This window comes from Aulostomus chinensis, chromosome 13, assembly GCF_037954235.1.
Source record: "Aulostomus chinensis isolate RoL2024-O1b breed Wild chromosome 13, RoL_Achi_v1.0, whole genome shotgun sequence".
NCBI classification, from domain to species: domain Eukaryota; kingdom Metazoa; phylum Chordata; class Actinopteri; order Syngnathiformes; family Aulostomidae; genus Aulostomus; species Aulostomus chinensis.
In genome coordinates, this window is record NC_141332.1 from 21,065,418 (window position 1) to 21,090,218 (window position 24,801).

The following is a 24,801-nucleotide window of genomic DNA, read 5'->3' on the forward strand; positions in this document are numbered from 1 at the left end:
AAGGACTCACCTGAATGTAATTTCACAGTTCGACCTTCCTCACTTCCTACTGTGTGAGGCATTGTGTAGAAGAGGAATCTACTGCTACTCCTGCTTCCACTGTGTGATGATGGCACTATGACGGTCAACTGAACCTCATGGACCTCTGACTCAGGAGCAGCTGATCGGGTCCTGGCCCACCCCTGGGTTCCCGGTTCACTGCACAGCAAATGACAACTGAGCAAGTTTAAGTTTAGGCCAACTCAAGAAATGAGCTTCAGTCGTACAGCTTGAGTTCACCTCTGTCTCTTGGGGATTTCTCTTGCTGCTGCGTACATAATTGTGTGAGGTGAATTACCACATGGTGGTGCAGTGGTCAGCACTGTGGCCTCACAGCAAGAAGGTTCCGGGTTCGAGTCCCGGCTCGGGCGTGGGATCTTTCTGTGTGAGTCTGCATGTTCTCCCCGTGCCTGCGTGGGTTCTCTCCGGGTACTCCAGCTTCCTCACACAGTCCAAAGACATGCAATTTGGGGACTAAGCTGATTGATACTCTAAATTGACCGTAGGTATGAATGTGAGTGTGAATGGTTGTTTGTCTATACGTGTTGGCGCTGTGATGGACTGGCGACCTGTCCGGGGTGAACCCCGCCTCTCGCCCGTAGATGCTAGGATAGGCTCCAGGCCCCCCGCGACCCTTACTAGTAAGGAATAAGCGGAAGATGACGATGGATGGATGGAATTACCACGTCACTTTGTCGATATACTTCGGTATGAGAGCACGTGATACAGACGTGCATGTTGCAGCTCCTCATGCTTCCTCTATTGGATTTCTTTTGTCATATTTACTGCTCTCAGACACAGAGTGGCATCTGCCAGCTCTTCTTTCAAAAGTATCATAACCATTACGCTCTTGGCCATGCATTGAAAGGAGTAGGGGGATTTGATCCCAGTGGCATAATATGGATTACGCAACAGGGTGAGGTAACAAATCTTCATGTAGTCATTTCACTGAAGCAGTTTCTGAAGGGCGGTGCAGAGAGAAATCAAGGCAAGTGTATAAAGTGGAGAGGGAGGAGAGTCAGGTGAAGAGGACAGCTGTGTCTCCCTTCGTGGATCATCTGGGAAAGCAGCTGGTGCTCCCCTAATTTAGCCTCTTCCTTCCTCTTCTGTCTTTCCCCATTCCCCCTCCTGTCTCACCGCCTCGCCGGCCCAAATCACCCAACATCTTCATTAATGTCTCATTACAGCAGAGTCAGCCACTATACCCCACTGGTGCCCTGGAAAACACACACACACACACACACACACTCTGATAATGTAGCTTTAAGGGCAGCTTTAGCCTGCACTGTGTCGCATTATAAAACGCATGTAAAATCTGATTAAAAATCAATTTGCTCCTCAACAAAATACAAGCATCAATGTCTCACTGGTACTTGTGAAACTCTGGCATGACTATGACTTGAATTTAAGCTCTTGTTTAAACTGCATGTTTATCTCAAAGTGGTAACCCGTACAATTTCCGTCACAGCTTATCTGGCGACCCCTGTGGTTACCATGGTAACAGCAGGTGCAGTTAAACACTGCAGCAAACACTGGCTCTGCAGCGTCTTGTGACTGAAATACAAAAGTAGCTGAATTGTATCAGAAATGCAGAAGAGCAACTGATGTATCTATTTTTGTTGCAACCAAGCAAAAGAAATTTGGCTTTAAGATGAATAATGTCAGAGGTGCCAAGTGTTTGTGTGGTACAAGTAGTTATCCATGTATCAGCAGGACGTACTGAAGTTGAGTGCTTTGCTGGGGAGGAGGACTTTGCTGTGGCTACTTCCTCCTTCACTTCCTTCAAGTGAGGAAAATGCTCCACTCCTTCAAAAACAAACAGGACTGTTTTTTGAGTAGATGCTGTCAAAGTTGTGATGAGGCGTGACGCAAACGCAGCCAGAGAGCAGACAGTGATGAGGCACTGAGGACAAGTATTTACTAAATAAAACAAAAACTCAACAAAAGTAGCACATGAGGAAGTCAGTCCTGGAGAACAAATGTGAGGCTGAAAGAAACACAGGACGTGACAATCGCGGACGAAACAATCGGAACATAAAATCCAAACTGAACCAATAGCGAAGCAAGAACCAGGGGCAAGAGGAGAGAGGAAGTAGCTGGTCATCTGAAAGTCTCAGACAGGGCTGTCGAATACAGACAAAGCAGCACAGGAGAGGAAAATTTCAAAATAAAACAGGAAATGAGAGGTTAATCTAGGAAAAAAGGAGAAAAACATCAAAGAAAATAAGAAAACACAAGACTTGCATTGAGTCTCTGTGATTCTTTATGAATGATTCTCTCAAAGTTTTTAGTTTCTTATTGTTGTTCCTTACTGTTGTTTTTGTATCTTTCCTGAATAAAATAAATGTAACAATGGTGACAATAAGTTTTGGGTTTTTCTGTCCTTTGCACTTTAAATTTGAACCTTTTTTATTGCCATCAGAATGTTTCTGACCTTGATTGGAATGAAACGAATGATGAAAAGGATAAGGAGCACATGCGTTCAGGATTGGTCCTTCATCACTACTGCAAGTTTAGAGACTTTTTAAATCTTTTGTACATCGCATTGGTCTCTTTTTAACACTATATATATATATATATATATATATATATATATATATATATAAAAACTTTTTAGTAATCTCCAAGTTCCTCCCCTCCAAAAAAAAAATCACTGAGGTACATTAGTATCTGTTCATCTGCAGACAGATGGTCAAATACTTCATCAGACAGCAGAAAATGATTCCGTTTGAAATATTCTTACCTACTCAGTTCTTTAACTCTGCTCCTTGTTAAGTCTCTCCCTTTTAACCATTTATGAAGAGTAAATCTCAGGTCAATCAAAGGCCAATCAAAGATTTATGACCGTCTACACTCACTGTTCTGCCTGCACTTGAGCAGGCAGCTGAAAGGAGGCCTCCTAGCAGTACACCTGACCTTTGCTGAGCTTAAATCATAATCCATAATTTAAGTCGACTTTAGTGAAAGATGCATGGCCGTATTTTCTCTCACGCACAATGGAAAGAACCAGATGCATAGGCACGCTGTCACATTTGTTTTGCCGTCTTTGTCTGCAGATTAAACTGAGTCTTTGAACTACTCTGCTTGAATTTAGTGTTTATTCTCTATAATGGCTCAGGAAATCTGTTGGAGTTGTGTCACATCTAAGCTCTCAGTTTCCTTCCTCCTAATTCTTCCTGGTTTGAAATGTAGTTACCAGACCAGATTCAGACAGATCAGCGCTGGCATGATTCTCTACCAATTATCAAGCAGCCGCTGTTGAAAAGAGCAGCAGCAATACATAAATTTCCTCTGAACTTCATAGTTATCACCGTCTGGCTGGATTCAAGGTTTCTCTCATTTCTAAATCACCAGCAACTGAACGGAGCTGTTATGACCAGTAAAGGAATTCAAGGCAAAGAATTACTGTGGAATACCACAGTTTTTATTTATTCTCACCGACGAGACATCTGCTCAAGTCTAAAGCGGGAATCTATGCTGGGATTATCACCAAACTCCATTTACAAGTAAGAATGACAAAGATGAACGTCGTCCACGGATTTCTAAAGCGGTTACGGACCTGCCACTCAGTCTTGTGGCCCTTTTTTTTTTTTTAATCTCCTGCTGTAACAAAAAAATGTCCCTGTTGACAGAAAAGCATTGATAATCAGGAGATGTTTGTGAAACCTTTGACATGATGTCAGCACCTGCCCTCTAATGGACTGGCCAGTCCACCTCGCTCTGACTTCTGATAGCACTGATTAATGTACGCGGCCATCCTTGGGTCCACTGGCTCTGAAGTCTTGATGTGACATTTTGATCTCACAACCAAAGCCAAATACAATTCACTGAATGAAAACACCGCTACCGCGTCGATCATTTCCACTGTTGGTACAAAGTTGGAATGTCAGAGTGAATCAGAAAACTAGCAGGGATACAGTGTTCATTATGTCTCTCTTTCTATGACTAAACATCTTTCACACACAGTCGGCTTTCAGAGTTGGTTCTAATCCAGGCTACGGTGGAGTTGGACTTGCAATCACAAGTGTTCCTCTCATCTGAAGTGAATAAGCAAAGTTGTTTTTCTCCAAAATTTTCAGTCGTCTCATAAAGTTATCACGAGAGTCTCTGCATTTTATTCAGTCAGCAGTCTGTGAAGCAGTTTGACAGGTCTGCTTTTACATTTGCGATTTCTTAAAAATAATAAAAAAAAAACAGATACATATGTGGAGTGTGGATTTGACTGACTAGAGTTCCCTCAGATAATCTGCCACCATATCACATGAAACAAGCATTTTTCAGAATATAAAACAGAAGTTCACCTTTTCCATTATCATCAATAATACTTCTATGTTACTGTTGGAAATAACACTTTTTTTTTGTAGCATGCGGTCTGAAGGGCAGGCACAGGATCGGTCTGTGTATTTGTCTGAGCGTCATCACATCAGTAATGGGGGCTGAAGAAATGATATGGTGCGCTCATCTTTATTGATTTACCTGTCAAAGGCAAAATAAGTCGACGCCTAATGCAAGATGGTCAAAGTGGGTCCCGGTCCGTCACAGACTTACCATAATACCAGAAGTGAAAAAGGTGTCACAGCGGTCGGCAAACGGCTAAATGCGCAGCAGATTTGACAAATAAATGAAAAGATTACTAGGAAAATGGACTGATGTGCTTTATAGACGAGTCGCAAGGTCAAGATGAAGGAAAATACTCTTGGTATAGTGGCAGAGATTGAAAGGCTTGAGTGAAAAGCAGGGTGGGGGCGTGTGGGCCAAAATTGTTGCAGGGCCTGCGAGCTCGTCCAGACAGCAAAGGATGCACAGCTTTATTCCGCAGGAATTTCCCATCTCTCCCTCTACCTGTCAGTGCCTCTGCTGCCCTGCATCGCTGCTGGTTATTCATCCCCCACCCCAGCTTCTACCAGCAGGCTCTAATATTTGCTCTTCACCCCCCCCCCCCCATACCTTGTCTACGTGGGCAGGGACTGACGTGGTCGGAGCCTAGATGCCAAACTCTAATGAGGTTTCATAATGGTTCAAATATGAGTTGTCTGACTTAACTCTGCATATTTGCCTCTGGTTATAAATTTAAAGCAAACTTATTTGACCCTGATCTTAATATGAAGCCCTGTAGTGACCAGAGAGAGAAAAAATAGCAAGGCCACCTTTCACTGAGCTCGAACTATGCCTCTCTCCAAATGTTACACAGTTGAGCAAGAGTCTCTCTCTCACTGAACTGTAGAAAAAAAAAGGTGTTTCAATCTCTTCTTAGCTTAAAATTTGTCCTCGATATATTTTTTTCACTGATGTTTAGAAGTATTCTTGACCTCAGAATCAGAGAGAACTGAATTCATCTCCCCAAAAATATCAAAATATCAGCAAATCTGGTTTATTTATTCAAGAAAAACTGTTTAGCTCTAATCAACCACCTCCCACATCTTATTTTCCTTTTTGGCAGAACACTTCGTCCTCACCCACGGCACCTCTGACGGCTAAACCTGTTCACGGTGACCTGTGGTGACCATGACGGTTAGAAGAAGTCTTTTCATCTTCGTTGGATGCGTGGTCACTTAAGGTTGTGTACGCAGGTGCAGCTTTATCGTTGGGAGAATTAATGTTGGTTGCTGGATAACTAATTTAAAAAAAAAAAAAAAAAAACAAGCTTCTCGACAACTGGATGTTGTGAAATAGCCACGAGAATGGTTCTCTCCCCTCTCCGTCAAATATAATTACGTTCATCTCTTTCATTGTCTTTCTATGTCTTCGTCTCTCTGTCTTCGTCTCTCTATGACCTTACAACCTTACAAGCTACCACTTATTATCACTGACACACAGGCACTCTCGTCTCTAAATCTGGCAGGATTTATTCACTCTGACAGTTATGTCCAAAACACTTCATCTCAAGGATTTTTTTTTTGTTTTGTTTTGGGGTTTTTTTTATCAGGAGTTTGGGATTTTTGAATCCCACTTTCCTCTAAACAAAGAGCTATTTTGTGCTCTTTTTTCTTTTTCTTTTGAAGGCTTCTTGATTACATGCTTGTATCCCTCTGCCCTTCGGTCATCAGGTCTTCTGCTGTACCGCCTTAGGGAAAGAAAAGGAGAGATGAGTGGCGTGTGCTAAAGCTTCATCCTCAGCGCAAACTTATCAATTTTCTATTTTTAGTAAAAGGGAACTATCAAGGAGCAAATCAGGGTGGCAGAAGATTGAGCAAGGACCATGTTCTCCGCAGCAATGTTCTCCGGTTTCTCCTAGGGGATCCTGAGACATTCCCAGTGAGATGAGGATCCCTTCAGCATGCTCTGGGTCTGCCCCAGGGTCTCCTCCCTAGATGAACGTGCCTGGAACTCCACCAAAGGGAGGCATCTTAATGAGATGTCCCAACCATGTCGGCTGGCTTCTTTTGACACAATGGCTCTATACCCCAAGCTCCCGCTGGATATCTGAGCTCCTCAACCCTGAGAAAGCTCAGCCTTGTAACCCTACAGAGGAACCTCATCTCAGCACTTGGAATCCACAATCTCATTTTTTTTCAAAAGTAATGATTTGCTCTGCTCCCTCTTCCCTGCAGCAGTCCAATGAGAAGCTCGTGCTTATTTCGACCTTGTGCTCCATCTCACCCTCGCTTGTAAACAAGATCTCAGGATACGTGAACTCCTCCACTCGCTAGGAGAATGATTTCCTGGGGCAGCTGGGTGGCTCAGCTCAGGCGGAGTGTCTTAGAGCAAAAAAGTACCCGCTATGTATGAGGGATTGATAAGCTGATTGACAGTAATGCCAGTCGAGTGATTGGTAAACAACACCAACATCACAAGTGGTCTAATCAGCTGACCTGTGACATCTGAGGGCTAAACAGCAGGTAGACGTTTAATATCGTGGCAGAAAATGCTTGATTTCTACTACCTAAGACGACTATTAAGCTGCGTGATGTTTTTAAACCGCTACAAGGGTATGTTAGTAAAATCATCATTATTATTATTATTTTTAATCTTATAGCTTGGCTGTTGGTTTATCAGGATAGTTTCTTTGAATAGACAGAAATTGTCTACTGCACCCCATCACCAAGTTCCATTGGAATCAGGACTGTGTGCTTTTGTTTAGTTTTTCTCATAACCCTGCTATTTGGCTCTCTCAGGCATATACGATCCCCCCCCCCACACACACACACACACATATTGTGTGTCATTGACTTTTAAATTTGTGTGCGAAGTAGTGGCCCTTCATACAAATGTAAATTGATTCTACTTTTGAAATTCAATGCTCACATGTTCGACTCCACTGAAAGGTCGGAGTCAGCAGGAATTGTTGATTGCGCTGTTTTCCAGTGGTGCTTGTTTGTAGATCCTGGCGCAGTAGTCAGAGGATTCTTACCATAACCTTCAATGTATTAATATTCATTTCAAAACAACAATTTAATTAACATATTGCACCCTGGAACAACGAGGGCATTTACACTCCCCTCGCAGAAATGGATGTTTCTATTACAAGCAATAATGGCATTGATTGGCTAGTTTGGATTCTGATTAAAAGCGTTACTTGGATGGCGGCCACAATGCAGCAGCTGATGAGAGTGGAGGAATTTACCCTCCCTCCTTTCTCTCCGTTTCTCGTCTCGAGTCGCTCTCACGTTTTCCCTCATACTTTAAGAGGGGGTACGTTCCCCTTCTAGTTGTTCTGAAAGAGCAAAAAGGCCCACATGGGGAGAATCTCCCACTGTTCTTTCTGTTGTCTTCACTTGTTATACATGAGCAATCTCACACAGGAACTCATACATTCTGATAGGATGTACCGCAGTGATCGGTGTGACTGACTCAACTGACTGATGGTTTGTATTTGGGGAAGTCAGGGAAGATTAAATATCAGGAAGCATTACAAGTATAAAATTGCAATTTATGAAAGTCTCAGAGTTTGATGGGTACTTTGGAACTAATACAGAACGAATGCAATGCAGTGTAATGTGATCCATAGTATATTTAATAAAATATCCTCATGCTTAATAGAAATTGATGGATTTTCAGAGAAAATGGTTGAGATAAGGAGGGATATGGAGACGCAGGGCGAGTTGGGGGAGTGAGATGAGGGCCAAGTTCTTCCCCTGTCTGTTCATCGGAAAATTACCCAGCATGCCTAAAAGGACCATGGCCGACCTAACTCAAGGCCACCTATGGCTGTCTCTGCTGAATGGAAACATTTCCTCAGGAAATCAGTTTGAGGATGAAGAAGTGGAACATTTCGTAAATTAATTATCATGTCGGTGCCTTTCATATGCAGGCAGACTGAAATGCAGTTGCGTTGGAACCGTCCACAAGGCCTTCTGGTTAGAATAATCTCGTTATCTTGAAATAACAGTTTGTTTTTGTCACGATAACTAGATAGATTAATCTTTTATCACGCTGAATATATAATGCTTTAATGTGATGCACATATAATGAAGGAACATCCAGTAAATAATACACAGGGCAGCAGCAGTGTGTGGGAGGACAGACAACCAGAAGGTTACTTTGACATTTTTAGAGGCACTTTCATGATCTCTGGGTCTTTAAGGAGTGTCTCCCTGACCCCTTTTGCACTGAAACCACTCAAACGTTAGCTCATTGCACTCTTGGTGATAAAACAGAGACCCATGCTTCTGGGCCGAACCTTTGTTGTTGCCATAGTGATGAGAGAGCCACAGCAGCTGAACTTGCAAAATGATAACCTCATCGTACACATCTTTGCTGCTTTTTTGCACGTTGTTACAGTACTTACATGCACAGAGAGAGTAGATGTTTGTGTTTAGATGGATGGTGAGAAGGCAGGGACTTTTAAGTAAGGAAGGAAAATGATGCATCTCTTTCCATGAATTTATATTCCACCTGCTGGCAAGAAGCTGAGAAATGCCTAAAAGCATTTTTAGCAGGGTGCATTACCAACAGCTTTATCTGGGTTGTGTGCGCAGCCTCTTGGGTTTAGGCTAAATTAAAATAAATGGTAACATTAGCAGCAGCAGTGATTTGTAGTGTAACAGCACCATGCCACACAAGTGACATGGCATCTGAATGAGGTGAAAATAAGCATGCTCACCATTTATGTCAGGACTGATGGGTGGCGGAGCCAGAGGTGGCACATGCAGTCTTGAGTGATGGTCAGAAATGGTAATCAACGAATGTTCTCTGGTCGCAAAGGCCCATGGTTTTTGCGACCCATGCAAGCACTCTTGTAGCAGCTGTGGGCATTTCTGTGGGTTTCTGGTTCACTTTCTGGATCCTTGAGAATCTTTGTTAAGAGGTGTCCCTGAGCAAGGCACCTATTGCTCACGATTCCCTAATGTGGGAATCTGTTGTGCTATTTAAGTGATTGTTAAACTAGAAGCAAAACGAAAAATGATCATCTTTAGCTTCCTTGCGCTATAATGACACTGTCTGATTTCCTCCACCTGAACCAAGAAGTGTCTGTATTGGAATTAAATGACTGGTTAGATTTACAAGTCTGTTGTACTCCCATGTCACCAATACGCCATTACGACCCACAGGTGACGGGTTCCATGTCCCCTTCAGTTTAATCCTCTGAAGCTTTTCCACCAAAAATGAATCGCTCCAAACCCCCGGAGTTGGGTGGAACCATGCTAATCAAGAATGCATCAGCAACCGTCGTCAACACAGAACGGATCCATAGAATAACACACTTGCTGATGTCGTCATGATCCACATTGAGAGAAGGAAGCCATCTTATGGTTCCAGCCGGGAACCAACTTTACAGGATCTGAACCAGTTAGTTTTTGCGTTAATCAGTTTGAAATGAAGTTGAAGTTGGAAAAGTGGTCGTTATGTAGCAACAAATCTGGTATTCTGTTATTGGCCACAACTGTTGTACAGAAGATTCAAACCAAATCCCTGCAGCATTAAACAGCATCTCCAAATCGAGAAATGCCAAGTATAATTTTACTCAAGGGGAATAGTATCATATTATTTAGTTCATAGCCACACTTTTCCCATATGCAGTTCATTTGCTACACGTTAAGTGACTTGGCTGGGTTGGAGTCTGTAAACTTTTAATTACTCTGATTTGATGTACAAGCAGAAAATGCAAAGTGCAAAACGCCTGTTGTTGTTTTACATGGTGAGATTTTAATTGACATTCAAATAACCCTCTCTGTTTTTCATTTTTAAAACTGTAAACCGAGAACCCTCAAAAGAGGAGGAGCAGGCAGAGACTGGGAAGATTGTGTAGGTAAAAGAAGATATTTGCTAATGCAAATCAAATATGGAACCAAAGCTTCACCTGAAGTGAGTCAGACACGCCCCTGATCAGATTACTTCTTATTCTTGTCAACTTAATTTGCCCTTCTGTTGTGAACACAACCAAACCTATAGACAGCCTTTTCTTTCTGTAGCTCTGTGCCTTCAGAGGATAGCAACTTAAATATTACCGCAGTGTAGCAAAGAGGAATACACAAACAAATGTAAATTCAGGTGATGAGCAGTCGGATCTCGTCATACCTGAGTTCAGGATGCTATAAGCTGGTGACGCCAGGATCGGACCCTGTAAATTACTTTCTGTCTGATCTGATGTTTTCTCTGGTCAAACACAGCTTTGTTTAATCTTTTGTGCAAAAAAGTAACACGGCCGTCAGACAGCCGGGAAAAAGATGGCAGTCTGCATCCAGTAGTTACAGCTGACATCTGTACAACAGGCAGTCATGCTTGGTTTCTGAATGCGGCTGATGTCTCAAACTGTCAGACATCTTTTCATATCCCTTCCTTACTGTTACCCAGAATCCCCACCAGTGTGGACTGTCAGGTGAGGTGAGATCACACTCGTGTCATTTTTCTTTCAGACTTTTCTCCAACTCGAACATATTTCTGAACTTTCTGTTCACACAGTTACCCAACCTCTCCGCCAAAGTGGGGCTGACTGTTACACTGTTAAAAATAAAAAGAAACCTGAAATTATCACATTTGTGTCTCTTTCCTCTCACCTGCGTTTGCCTATTTGTAGCAGCGTTACTCATTTCATGTCATGAACACACCAGAACTGAAATTGCTGCTAATACTACTGTGGCTTTCGTGTCGAAATGAGTTATAATGGTCCAATCCCTCTATCAGAATATTCTTACCAGAGAGTCTATAAATTGGTCCAAGTGTTTTTTTTGTCCCCCCAGCTGCATAATTACATGATGATCTGCATCGCAGACCAAATCAGGATAATTGCAAGGTCTCTTGACCGACACAATCTTACTGTGAAAAAGAACAGGGAACCCATAAATACCTGTGTGCCACTTACTAGAGTGTTACGTGTCAAAAACCTGTTAAATCAGGATCAGGATGTGATCGTATCCCCTGGCCCTTTAAGGAATAGTTCCCCAAAAAATGTCAGTCATTACTTTTCATTTTTTGGATGAACTTTCCCTTTTCCTCACCCAAAAATAAATAAGTGACTGATTTTCAAATTTACTTACTCTTCTTTTTGTTTTTTGGGTTTTTTTTTTATCCAGACGTGGATTTTCAGTTCAGCTGTTGGTTCTTCTTTTAATCTAAAATGTTCGTGTTTCATGAGTGTGTTTTACTTCCCTTCTATTAGTTTGCTGCAGTTTCCTCTCCTCAGTCCATGTAGTCCAGTCAGGCAATTTCTTTTAATTTACCGGCACTCACAGGACCTGTTAATGCAGTTTAATAGAAAATAAATGATGATGATTCAGTACCTGTGTGCTTGTTGCGAGGTCTCTGCCAGATGCGTGCTTCCTTTATCACATGTGCTAACTGAGATGTGATCATTGGTGGAGGTGTAAAGAGAGCCATGGACAAGATAATGAATCAGATGCAGATCACATCCTCTTACCAGACATGATTGGCAGTTGTTGTAGCTCAGGCTCATTAGGACACCCATGGATGTTTCACCTGTTCAAGGAGGAATTATTCAAGGTGGTCAGAAAAGAAATTCAAAACCACTCCACAAACAGTGAAACTGGCAAATATGAATATTGTGGGAATGATAGATCGCTCTTCAGCAGCTGCCTCTTGTTTTGTTTTCTCAGTAACCAAAAATATGATTAATGACATCTGTAAACAGCCCAGACAGATAGAGAGAGACTGATTTGATGGAAAACAGTACATCTTGACATGCTGGAGTAATAATTGGATTTTAAGGAAGTGTTCCTCTATTGCATCTTCTCTCCTCGATTATGAACTACTACCAACCAGCCTCGCGTCATCCATTTCCTTCTCCACCTCAGATGAAATCGTTCATCACCTCCGCATCCTTTCTTCCAACTTGTTTTCATTATCACCTGCTTGCTCCTCATCAAAATGGATGCAGAGTAAATCAAGATGAGACAGAGAGATGCAAAAGAAAAAAAAAAACAACCCCGCATCTTGATCCTGTTTTGTTCAGCAAGCTAACTTTTTCCATCTCTCCTGCTTCTCTATTACGGCGTAATAGCTCATCAGAACAGATGCCGTCTCCCTCTGTTAACTTCAAAAAAACCTCCATGCTCGTCCTCTTGAGTGTACATCGTTGTGCTTTAATCTGAGTTTTGTCTCAGTCACGTTTTTGTCACTCCTGGGGATGGAGTCTTGGCATGCACAGTTTACTCATTGCAAACACACACTTGCACACAATGGCTTCCTTTCTCTGCTGCTGTCTGCTGCAGGTGCAGTGCAGGCCCACGGGAGAGGGCAATGTATTTCCATTTCAAAAAAGCTGGTGTGTACTTCAGAGCGAATGTCTTTGTGTGTGTGCCCAGGTGCAGTCTAAATCAGTGTCTGTGACTATGGCTGCTGTGCTTTTTAAAATCTGTTGGAGTCATAGGTCAATATTCAAAGTCTAAAGAGGAAGGAAAGGCAAGATGGAGGGAAAGCAAGAGTGTGTGTGGGTAAGAGTTTAGGGAGCCTGTGAGAGTGACAAGAGAGTTCAACAAAAAAAAGACAGACACCAAGAGGGAGAATGTGGGAAAACCTGAGTAAAAATAGTTAGAACACTCATGGTTTTCATTTGATGATTTATTCATGAGAAGCTGATATTTTCTCTTTTTCTTTTTTCTCCTTTCTTATAAACAGCATGTGTGTGTGTGTGTGTGTGTGTGTGTGTGTGTGTGTGTGTGTGTGTGTCACCACAGTTGACGGAAGTGTAGCTCGGTGTTCAAGGACAAAGTACACAATGTAAAATGGAACATGAAACAGGCAGTGTGCTCAAATTATGCCATGCTAAAGGTTAGATCTGACTGAATGACAGTTTGGAAATGGAAACAAATTTCTGTGTGTGTGTGTGTGTGTGTGTGTGTGTGCGCGCGCGCACAGTGTCACAGCTTTCCCAGCTGCTGCGTTTGTACTTATTATGTACTCTCATCTATGGCTCTCTCCTGACTTCAGATTTTGACCTCAGTTGCGGGCTGATGACTGGCATTGCCTCCATAAATCCCATGATGCCAGGCCCAGGCTGGGTGGCCCCTGCCTCCCCCAGGGTGAACCACTTGTCAAGGAGATCATCCACTGCAAGAGCTGCATGTAGATTCTTCCCAACCCCAGAAAGTCTCATAGTAAGCTGTCACGGCGGTTTTATCAGATATAAACAAAACACACAGCAAACACTGCAACATGACCTGTCTTCAGCAATTTGTGTGCATGTTTTATTTATCAATGCCGCAGTGTGCATTATAAAGACTTATCTCTGTCCTCACCCTCACACATGGTTCAGGATAAACAACAGGCACCACTTAGCCAGAAGTGTGTATTCTTCCCTAATGTCACCTTTAATACTTCTTACTAGCTCGCTATCCAGCAGAGCAGAGCTGATCTGCATTCAGGTTTCATCAGTAAGAGAGGTAGGGAAAGAATTAAAGGAGGTAGGGGTGTGTGTGTGTGTGTGATGTCTGTGAATGTATAATTGGAGAGATGACCTCTGTAAACACATAGCACTCTACTGCTGTCTTCAATATGCCAGGCCAGAGAGGGGATGGACTCTGTCCTCTACCTCTCTATCTATTAGTCCTGCACACGTTAACCAATCTTGATCTCTCCTGCACCCTGTTGCTTACATATACATAAACCTAGCTCTCTCTCTCTCTCTCTCTCACCCCCCCCCCCATTAAAAGGTGAAGGGGCAGAAATGGATGCTATTCTGATATCCAGGGATCTTTTTTTTTTCCTGTCATAACATTGTCGCTCTTTCTTATAAGCAATTGGTGATTAATGGTAATTGAGTTATTCTTTCCATCATGTTCTCGACAAATAAGAGTTTTTATGGGACTAAACAGCCTGCAGAGGAAAATGCTGTCTGTGCATGTTGGCCACACATAATACTAGGTCAAATGAAGGTCAATTGAACAGCTAATATCAAGTAAGCTCCAGGAAATAAAAACACTGCACTGCTCCCATATCGCCCAGTGGTGGGCTCCCTTATTGGTCCCCCAGGAACGAGTTCAGCCACCTCTCTCTACCCCCATAAAACACTCCTGCCATTAATGAAGATGTGCTGGGCCTGCAATCCATCTAAATAGGTTGATGTGATATACACTTGAGTATAATGTGACTTTTCCATCCAGTGAATAATGTTAATATTTCTGGCTGTGTAAGGGGCCATTATGGGCCTTTGAGAACTGGGTTGGATAATTAAATAATTTTTTTCCTGGCAAGTCTTTATTAGTGCAAGTATACGATCTGTGACTGTTCTCAAGCCTTTTCCATTGATCCTGAAACCCTCAGGCCAGTTTACCCTGCAGCTGCCTCATCTGGGGGGTACCCCTGCTCCAAATGACTCTAAACCCGCAAGCACACAAGCTCCAGAATTCTCTTTTCCACATAGTAAATCAATGCCATCTCCATCAGAAACCTCTACCTTGTCTCTGGATCCATGGCTTGACAGTCGCTCCTCAACCTCGTTCTTTAAAACAGGACGCTGGCGTCCCTGCTCCCCACCAGCTCACGCAGCCCCACACAGACAGCTGCTAGCTTCCTCTGCTGCATTGTGAGGGTCTTTTTCTTCTTTTGGTGACCCATTTGTCAGCTGGCCTGGAACATAATTATCACAGTGACAAGATGAATGGCCGAAAAATCTTGTCAATAGATGGGAAATACTTTCCCGCAATGTGGTTATAAGTCATTTATGATTTCACAAATTATTTATTATCATCACATTAAGAGTTCAACGTTGTTTCAGATTTGAGTGCAGCACTGCCTTGAGAAGGGGGTTGGTGTGCCTGATTTAACCTAGTTTCAAGCCAACATTAGCAGGAGAAAATGTTGCTGTAAGTTTGTTTCATGATGTTTGAGAGCAGAATAAGCATCAAATAGAAATTCTTTGACTTAGATCAAAATAAAAGAGACATCCGGGGTTAAGTTGGTCCTCGGAGCTGCTCGCTTGACCAAATCACAGATTAAATCCAGATGTACTTTTAGATTTTGGTTTAAACTTCATGTTAGTAAAGTGACCCGAACAGCTTTCCTCCATCTGAGAAGCTTTGCCTTTGGTCATTTCTAATACAACAGCGTACATTAGAAGACTGGAATTTTTACGGACTCTCAAAAAAGTCTCAACAAATTAGGACTTAATTCTGCGTCGAGAAGATGGCTACCGTTTTAGCAGAACTAATGCCATCACACCTTCACGTGTATCTGACTTGTTCATATATAAACACACACACACACAAAATGAGCCCCAACATTCTCCGAAGTTTCTCTTTCAACCATGCCAAAAGCACTCCACACCCAAGACAGAGAGGCTACTGTGATGAATTATGCACCAAAACCTCCCACGTATATCAAAAGATAAACTTTTGATGTTTTCTTTTTTTTTTAACAAACCTGACAACTTTACCTGGTCAAATCCATATTTTAATCTTCTTTATTCCAGACTTACTAAACCATGGACTAAAATAACCTTAAAAAAACAAACCTGAAACCGTTGGTAGTGTGCATTGTCTACGCTTTCGCTCCTCATACTCGCATTCCTTAAATAATTAAACATGATCAGAGTGTTGATTCTGTCTGGGAAGAAGCCCACCCCACACACACACACACACACACATCGTAACACAGAACTGTCTGTCTGGGTTTTTTTTTCCAAGGCTGCCTCACATGTCAGATCAAGAATGCAACATTTTCAAACGTGAGAGCTCCTCTCTCCAGCCGTTTGTGAGTCTGCTTTTGATACAGAGTGTTTCTGAGCACACTGTTCATCCTGACTACCCTGTGATTTTTAAAAGAAGGGGGGAAAAAACAGAAAAATGTATCACATGTTATAAATTAGTGAGTCTTTCTTTCACACCTTTAGACCCTCATCCGAGCTTCACCCGTGATCAGAGACGAGCTCATGGATGAAAGACAGGAACCCTAAGCAGAGTTCACTCTAATCCTGGGGCTGAATGAGGTGTCAGCCTGTTAACTGATCAATGCTGCACCAGTAGAGCCTGTCATAAACACTCCTTGTACAACTTTAAGCGTGAGTTCATCTGCATTTTTTCAGTCATATTGCCCTTAAAAGCTCTGTAAGTCAAAGGGAGCTGTTTCCAAGTGTACACTGACCATTTTGCATATGACAGGAGACATGAAATAAACAACAGAAAAGTTGAAGAGAAATAAAAAAAACAAAAAACGGATGAGATTCAGGTACAGGGCAGTGGGAAGGGAGAGCTCATGCATCAAGCTACTTGTAATGCACTTTTTAGCAAACAGTCTGCGTGTTATTTTTTCCTACACGTTAGATTTAGCATATTAAGTTTCATTGTGGTGAAAGTACGGAGTTTCTTCATTCTTTCATTCAGCTGCAGCTTGTCGCTGTCTTCTATTGGGGCGTCTTTCTTCCTTGCATTTCAGTTTGTTCAACTCAAGGTCCTGATACAAGGCAGTTTGCTCTCTTTTAGCATGTTACTCAGTGGATCAAACACCCCTGCGTTTTGTTCGTTAAGGTCCCTCACTTCATTCATCAGAGCCCTGTTCTCTACTTTGAGATCACTTGAAGTTCCTTTAGTGTTCAAACTCTGTCCCCGAACATCCCGCAAGGTTTCAGTGAGCTTCAGCTTGTTCTTGAAAGAAATCCAATGGTGTTTTGGAGCCTCTGGTCCGAGCTCAGTCTCGAGTCACCAGGACAGGCAGGGTAGGATACTTCTTCGAGAGGTGTTAGATTTTGTGGATACTATATTTGTTGCCTTCGTTAACCGCCATGGCACACCTGTGACCTCTGACCTACAGGCATCCTGATCAGAGAAATGAAGCCACATGAATATAAGCGTGCCTGCCTGCATATGGAAATCATCCCCTCCTTGCTTGAGTCATTTCTGGCTACACTACATACAGCTGCTATTCCTCCGGCTGCACTTTGAAAGGTCAAAGTTGAACCAGTTTCAACTTTGAGCACAGCACTTTGTGGATACATCACACTCCCCATAGGAAACCAGTCAAGCCAGCAAGCTGTTTTCACGTGAATACGCCAGTGTTCTGTAGAAACGCCCAGGTTTAGGTGAAGTTCTGAGGTAACTGGGGCTCGAGCGCTCATCTGACGCTGTAAAGTCATGTGATTGTTGTACCGAACCTTCACCCCAACCCCACATATTTTCTGCAAGTACAACTTGTTCCTTTTCATTCTGTCACTCTCTCTCAGCAGGAGCGCGCACACGGTGCAAGTGTGTCTGAAAATTAGCCTTCAAAGGAAGCCAGTTTAGCAACATTAAAGAGAAGCTCTGGTGGCTTGTTTTTTTTTCCTTTTGAAAGGTGCTGCTGCTGGTTTTAACAATAAACCAAGAGGGTGTCAAAGTTGTGCTTTGAAACCAATATGGAGGCATTCTTCATTATCAGACAAAAAGATAAAAGCAAAGAATAAAATAAAACGCTGTCTAAATAACTGTGTTTCAGTGGAGGACTTAAACCCAGCAATTTATTTGAACAGATGGGAAAACATTCACCCAGAACCAAGCAGAGTGACTAAGGAGTTATTTATTTATTTTTCGTTGTTGTTTTGGCTGGCCGTTGGTGTTTCTGCTGAGATTTTTCCTCTTTGGCTCTCTGGTTGGGTTTCTCTGCTGTAATTGAAGCCTCTGGGGTTCTTCTAAGGGGGTCACAGCACGATAAAGCCTCACCACAGGGGACAATACAGGGGGTCATAATTGAAGGCGACATGGGTCTTTCTTTCTGATTTATTCAAGGAGAATATCCAATGCTGGTTTTATTCTGTGTGTGTGTGTTCAAGAGTACAAGATTTAAAAAAAACTACTGTACAGATTTTTTTTTTTTGGCTGTTCTTTCCTTTGCTGTTTGTGAAGTTACAGTAAAGGAAATGAGCAAGGGCTTTGGTTCTTCTGAATCTTACACAACTTTGACAGACTTTTTTTTTTTTTATTATTCCAGGAAAATCCATCCATCCATTTTCTACCACTTATGCAGTAAGGGTCGTGGGGGGGCTGCAGCCTATCCCAGCAGCTTTCAGTCGAGAGGCGGGGTTCACCCTGGTCAGGTCACCAGTCCATCACAGGACCAACACATAGAGACAGACAACCATTCACACTCACAGCCACACCTACAGTCAATTTAGAGGATCAATCAGCCTCGTCCCCTCTTGATGTCTTTGGACTGTGGGAGGAAGCTGGAGTACCAGAGAGAACCCACACAGGAACAGGGAGAACACGGAGACTCCACACAGAAAGATCCTGTGCTGGAGCCGGGACTTGAACCCCGAGCCTTCATCCTGTGAGGCAACAGTGCTGAACACTGCACCACCGTGCCGCCTCAGAAATTTAAAATCTATAACCTGTGACACAAATGGAGTTTTCCGGAACATGCATGTGTTCATGGATTCATAAAGTAACTGAAAGGCTTTGAAATGAAGTTTCATTCAAATAGTTTTGAAATGAAACTTTGTTTTCCTCAAAGGAAAAAAAACCCTCAAGGATCCCTTGGGGTCCCTGAACCTCAGTTTGAGAAGTCCCAATCTAACAATGACACCACTTAAGGTTAAAGAATGGTACAATTAAGTTTGGTCCAGTGAAAGGAAAAAGGACAATAATGGTACCCTTTGTTTCAATAGAGGGTTTGGATATGTCAAAATGTCTTGTTTCCATTTCTTTTCAATTCACAATTCCCATTCTCAGAAGTGAAAGCCCATTTTTAGCCCTTTTTAATAGTAGAGACCTACATTTCTTTTGCAGCTTCAGGGAAATTCTCTGTGAGTGTCTCTAATGGTCTTCACTTCCTCAGGCTCTCCTTTCCTGACACTTTTTCACCAATGTCAGGCTTGTCTGTCTGTAATTACCCTCAAGTAAGAGACCAAAGATGCTCTTAAGGACCCACATGTCGACATGTCTACATCTCTTAAAAGTCCCCAGTATGGATTTCATCCTCGCCTCCGAGCTACAATACAAAGATTTTTGAAAGCAGGCTTTCATCCAAGTGTTAAGACTGTAGTACTTGACACTGTCCTCATCAGAACAGCGCTGTCACACATTGTAATTAATATCGAATCGTGAAATGAACCACAGTGTGCTTTACCTGATTGCAAAGGACAGGCAGGCGGAGTATCACCTTGGTTGTGTGTGTGTATGTGTTTTGGGTTTGTGGGGACATTATGTTCCACTTTTAATGCCATCATAATCTCCAAGGTCAGGGGACAGAGGCATTTGGGCCATGTGCCAGACCAAGCGGTGACAGGAGGAGGACAAAGCCATAAAGTACCTCTGATGTGTTTTACCATAACTTTGCTGCAGGCGCGTCAGCTCTAAAGCTACATGATTGGATAATAGCTCATCCTGGGCCCATAATTTAAATTTAATGTCTAACATTTGGGGGACTGAATAAAATATATACCCCAAGGTTGGTTGTTGTTTTTTTTTTTAAATTAAAATTCGTATGATTTAGGTCAGATTTATTCTCATGTATGTCATAGACTCTTTTTGCATCTGTAAATATATAAAGTATGTATACTTAAATGTATATTCTTGTATTCTGTTTCTTTTTAATCAATCAACCAAACTTTATTCAAACAGGCCTTTTCATATTGGATTCTTTTGTTGTACTTTACACACAACTGTAATTAACACATTAAAATAACCTCAGAAAAAGAACATCAAAGCCTGCGCGGGACTGGCGACCCGTCCAGGGTGAACCCCGCCTCTCGCCCAGTGTCAGCCCCCCCTGACCCTTCATGGATAAGGGGTATAGAAGATGGAGGGATGGATGTAAAGAATGTCAAACCACCAAATATGGAAAATATTAACACTAAAACGCTTAAGAAACCACGATGAGGAAACACCAGAGGTAGAATTAAAAATGACATGGAATTATAAATAAAAGTAATGAACCACATAAACACGTCTGAAATATAACCCTCAGGTCGATGAGGTTACACCTGAGGAAAGTGTTTGAAATGATGTTCACGCTTCTTCTTCTTCGGTGATCAACTATGTCTGCAGCGGCACTCGGGTCAAACACACAAGCTTTTAATGCCGGGGTTGGAGTTCTGATGTTAACAAGAGTCGTCTCTCTGCTATGATTCACCTGAGTGCTATTTTTCATACATCTTGTTGGATGTCATAAAATAATTTAATTGATTAAAAGCTCCCCCCCCCTTCTAAAACATCACTTAGAGAAGGAAGATCTGGCACTAGTTATCAGAGCCAAATTACTTTCCTTTAAAAAGTATGAAACCAGTGCAGAAAGTCGCCCACCTGAAGAGAAAAAGTGACGTTGATGTTTAGAAAATATTATAGCCATGAAAAATGAAGATCTCAGGTTGCTTTTAAACCTTTAATTTAGTTCACAACCTTTCTGACCCAGCGGGAAAAAAAACCAAAAAAACATTGTGAGAGGTTTCACTTGAGTTCTAGTCTGCTTCTATTTATCACCCAGAGTACATTATTATAAATGGACCCAGAGGTGTAACCATGAAGTCACACGGGCTGACAGGTAGCTCGTTCATCAGACAGCTGAGGTGTTGCCACACGCATCTCAAGAGCCGCGTGAACTCAAATCAAATGACTGACAACGCTTTGCAGCACCTTTTCGGTATATTTATCTTCTCTGCTGCTCAAAGCTCCGATGAATTGATTGATAATGAAGCATTTTTAGAGCCTACCTGTCACTGAGCGTCGACCTGCGAGGGTCGAGATCTCTCTGTGTTTCGACTGCTCTGTAATTTGGAGGGAATTTTTAAAAAAAGAAGTAAAAACAGAATTAATCTTTAAAGTACAGGGCTGTCGCTCGGTCCTGGGCCTGAGCTTTGATCCACAAGATACCAAACATCCCCACTGACCTCAAGAATGAATATTCCACCGTAGTGAGGGCGCTTACAATGGCTTTTATCTACCCATATTTGGGGGTTTAAATAATAGAGACAAACATTTTTGGAATCAGTCCAATACTGAGGGAAAAATGCCCAGTTGGATTTCTTTGTAGTTAGTTTTAATGTTCTCAACGTTAAAAAAAAAGTGCTTTTTCTTTTTTTTTTCTTTCTTTTTGGTTTTGTTTCTTTGTAGTACATTTTATGTGCTTTGTGTAACATCTCTGTAGACTTTTCCCTGGACAGCTCTCTGTAACTCACACTCTCGTATACGCTGCTGCTGTTCTTGTGGGAGACTTGTGTTGACAGGTGTGTATCTCTACAGGGATCCTTTCAACAATGCCGTCAGTCACAGTTTGACCGAAACGGTCACCTGCAGGCCTTTTGTGTTTCCAGGTAATAGCATGCTGACTCAATAATGGACTGCTTCAGAAAAAAGAACTTGTATTCATTTATTGTGATTTTTTTTCTCCATATATCTTTATTTCATACCCTTTCAGGTGTATTGTTATTAGAGGATGGCTTTACTTTTGTCAGGCAAGTATCTGTGTCGCGTATTGTTTGTTTGCCAAAATCTCGCCACTGTGAATTGGAATCCGCAGTAAACCCACAAACATGTTTTTTTTTTTGGTGAATATATTCGTTTACAATTGGACTTAAAGGTCAGAGGATAACAGCTTTCTTCCGTACTCACCTTGACGATATTGAATCTGCAGAGATTACTTGTATTGTCGATCCGGCGCTATCAGTGCAGCCGACCCTTCATTCAGTGGCCCGGCACTCCTTCACTCCAGGTGCAGGAAGACTGATGAGCTGTTAACCTTCACTTTGATGGAAATGAAAGGGCTGATATTCATCACTCAGCAGCACTACTCTCACATTCACTAGGGGCCATTTGACAGACAAATAAATAGATGGGTGGATGGATGCTGCACGCTCCACTGACTGGTAGGAGGTGAGAGACACAGGATGTCCTGGTGCAGCTAGTCAAGTTAGTCAGGGAGGCACGAGGAAGCATCTTCAGGTTTTACTACTTTTTCTATATGAAACAAAGCATTGTTCCCTCCGTCTCCGTCATAATCCTGTTGTCAATCATGCCGATTGACCTCCTGACTTTTAATATATAGCTGCTGCAGCTTGTTCTCCTTTTTGTTCATGTACCTCATACATTTCACAGCCCCTTTGTGTTTTGCTCTGCCCTTGGTACATACATTTAATACTGTAGGTCTCCACGTGCATCTTTTTCTGCACATGCAAAGAATTCCCCAACGTGAGAGATTAATGAGGATTTGTGAACACATGTAGGTCAGTGGAGAAGAAGCAGACTTGTGACTGGAATCTTGCAGCTACGGTTCCCATTCAGGCTTATCCAGGTTAAATGATTGCTGGTGTGCAGATCCCGCTGAAAGCCATCCATCAGACACATCTGGGCAGGTGGATTTCAAGAGAAGAGCTCGTCCCTCCCTGGCTTCTCTGCTAGAATAATGCAGCACAGCCAATGCGTGTCCATAAAACGGTGTTGGTATGTAACAGTCATAGTTCAGTACAAACCCTGCCTTTTGAATCTGCAGTTCCAAAAGTTTTCAGTAATGTACATCCACTCTTATTAAACATGTATTTAGTTTGTTGTTGCTTTGGCCTGGCTGTTCGCTAGAGGCTGCTTGAATACGGAGCTGGGTTTGCGTTTAATGTTTGTACACATTCAGGAAGTATATATGGGCGAGTTTGACATGCAGCAGGTGCAGTCGGTAGAATGACTGGCTTGAAGAACAGCGACGAAGAAGAACATGACACAAACTTAAAGTGTCAAATAGAAATGCAGAAATGGGTTGAGAGTGATGCAAAAGACACATTTAAATCTAGTTGAGCTTTAAACCGCATTCATATGGTTTTGGTCCAATGAGTTTTTTGCCGTGCAGACTGTTTAAAATGCATCTGGACACAATCTGGTTAGGTTGGTTGAGCTGTCAGTCTGATTAAGACCACCTCAGACCCCTTGGTGTCCACTGGTCTCAGTGGAGGTCCCCTTTCTGGTCCTCTGCTGCTGTAGTTTGATCTGTAAGCCATTCAGAAATGTTCTTGTTACAAGTGGTTGTTTGAGTCACTGTTGCTTTTTTTTTTTATAAGCTTCAACAACTCCGGCCATTTGTCTCTGACCCCTGCCAGGAACAGTAGAACAAGTATTTCACCAGCAGAACTGCTCAATGCTTTTTTCTTTTTTTTTTTAATAATATTCAGACTGGTCTCAGTAAACCCAGGAGTTTACAGTTGTGCCTGAAAATACCAGAGCATCAACAGTTTGTTCGTCAAGCTTTGATGACGCACACTCACCAATTCAGAGACAAAAACAGGAAATCCAGTTTTGTTATTTTACAATTCTTCTTTTGCCTTAAAAGAATCCTTAATAGGAAACATAAAAGTGTTGTTTTAGGCACAAACCTTTTTGCTAAGGTGAAATGATGAAAGACATTTAAAAACATTTGTGTTCAGAATGAAAGCAAATAATAGAAGCTGCATAAATACACATAGGTTGTTACTTCACCTTGAGCAAAAAAGTTTAAATGTTTCATAAATGTTGATGTTTCTTATTTATGACTCTACACAAAGATTTTTTTGGTCACGGTGAAAATAACATGCACGCATTCATGAAGCCTCCACCGTTTGCTTTTACTCTGATTACATGTTTTATTAGCGTTTAACTGCTGCTATAAGAACTACAACCAACTTTCTATATCAGTTGCATATGTAATGCAGCCCATCCATTGTCTTCCACTTATTCCTGTTAAGGGTCGCAGGGGGGCTGGAGCCTATCCCAGCAGCTATGGGTGAGAGGCGGGGTTCACCCTGGACAGGTCGCCAGTCCATCACAGGGCCTACACATAGAGACAGACAACCATTCACCTACGGTCAATTTAGAGTATCAATCAGCCTCTGTTGTTCCCAAATGGTGGAACGAACTACCGAACTCTGTGTGTTCTGCTGAGTCCCCTTCTACTTTTAAGAGACAATTGAAGACTCAATTGTTCAGAGAGCACCGAGGCACTGAACCTGACTCTGCTCCTCTTTGTCCTGTGGGGTAGAATAAGTCAGAGGGTCCAAGACCCAGCACTTAGTGATTATGTAGTACTAACTGTGTTGTGTGATGTTGTATGTTTGTCCAAAAAAACAAACAAAAAAAACCACTTCTTCTGCCACTAGATGGCAGTACCTGTGACCAAATCACAACTGAAGCACTTTTGCGCTTACTATGGGTTTTTCCTTAAGTCTGAATTCTTGCTTGTGTTGTACGTCGCTTTGGACAAAAGCGTCAGTTAAATGAAATTGTAGAATTGTTGTAGCCTCGTCTCCATTTGCATGTCTTTTGACGGTGGGAAGAAGCCGGAGAAAACCCATGCAGGCACAGAAAGATCCTGTGCCCGAGCCGGGACTCGAACCCGGAACCTTCTTGCTGTGAGGCCACAGTGCTGACCACGGCACCACCGTTGTAATGCAGCCTTAGCAAAAAAATATGCTTTGGAAAGTTGAATGATTACATTGCTATCAAG

General features: G+C 42.3%; 1 long non-coding RNA gene across 1 annotated transcript in view; it reads left to right on the forward strand.

Annotated features, from left to right (window-relative positions):
* LOC147251394 (uncharacterized) overlaps positions 1-24,801 on the forward strand; it is a 43,378-nt gene that overhangs the window by 14,011 nt on the left and 4,566 nt on the right. The window lies entirely within an intron of this gene.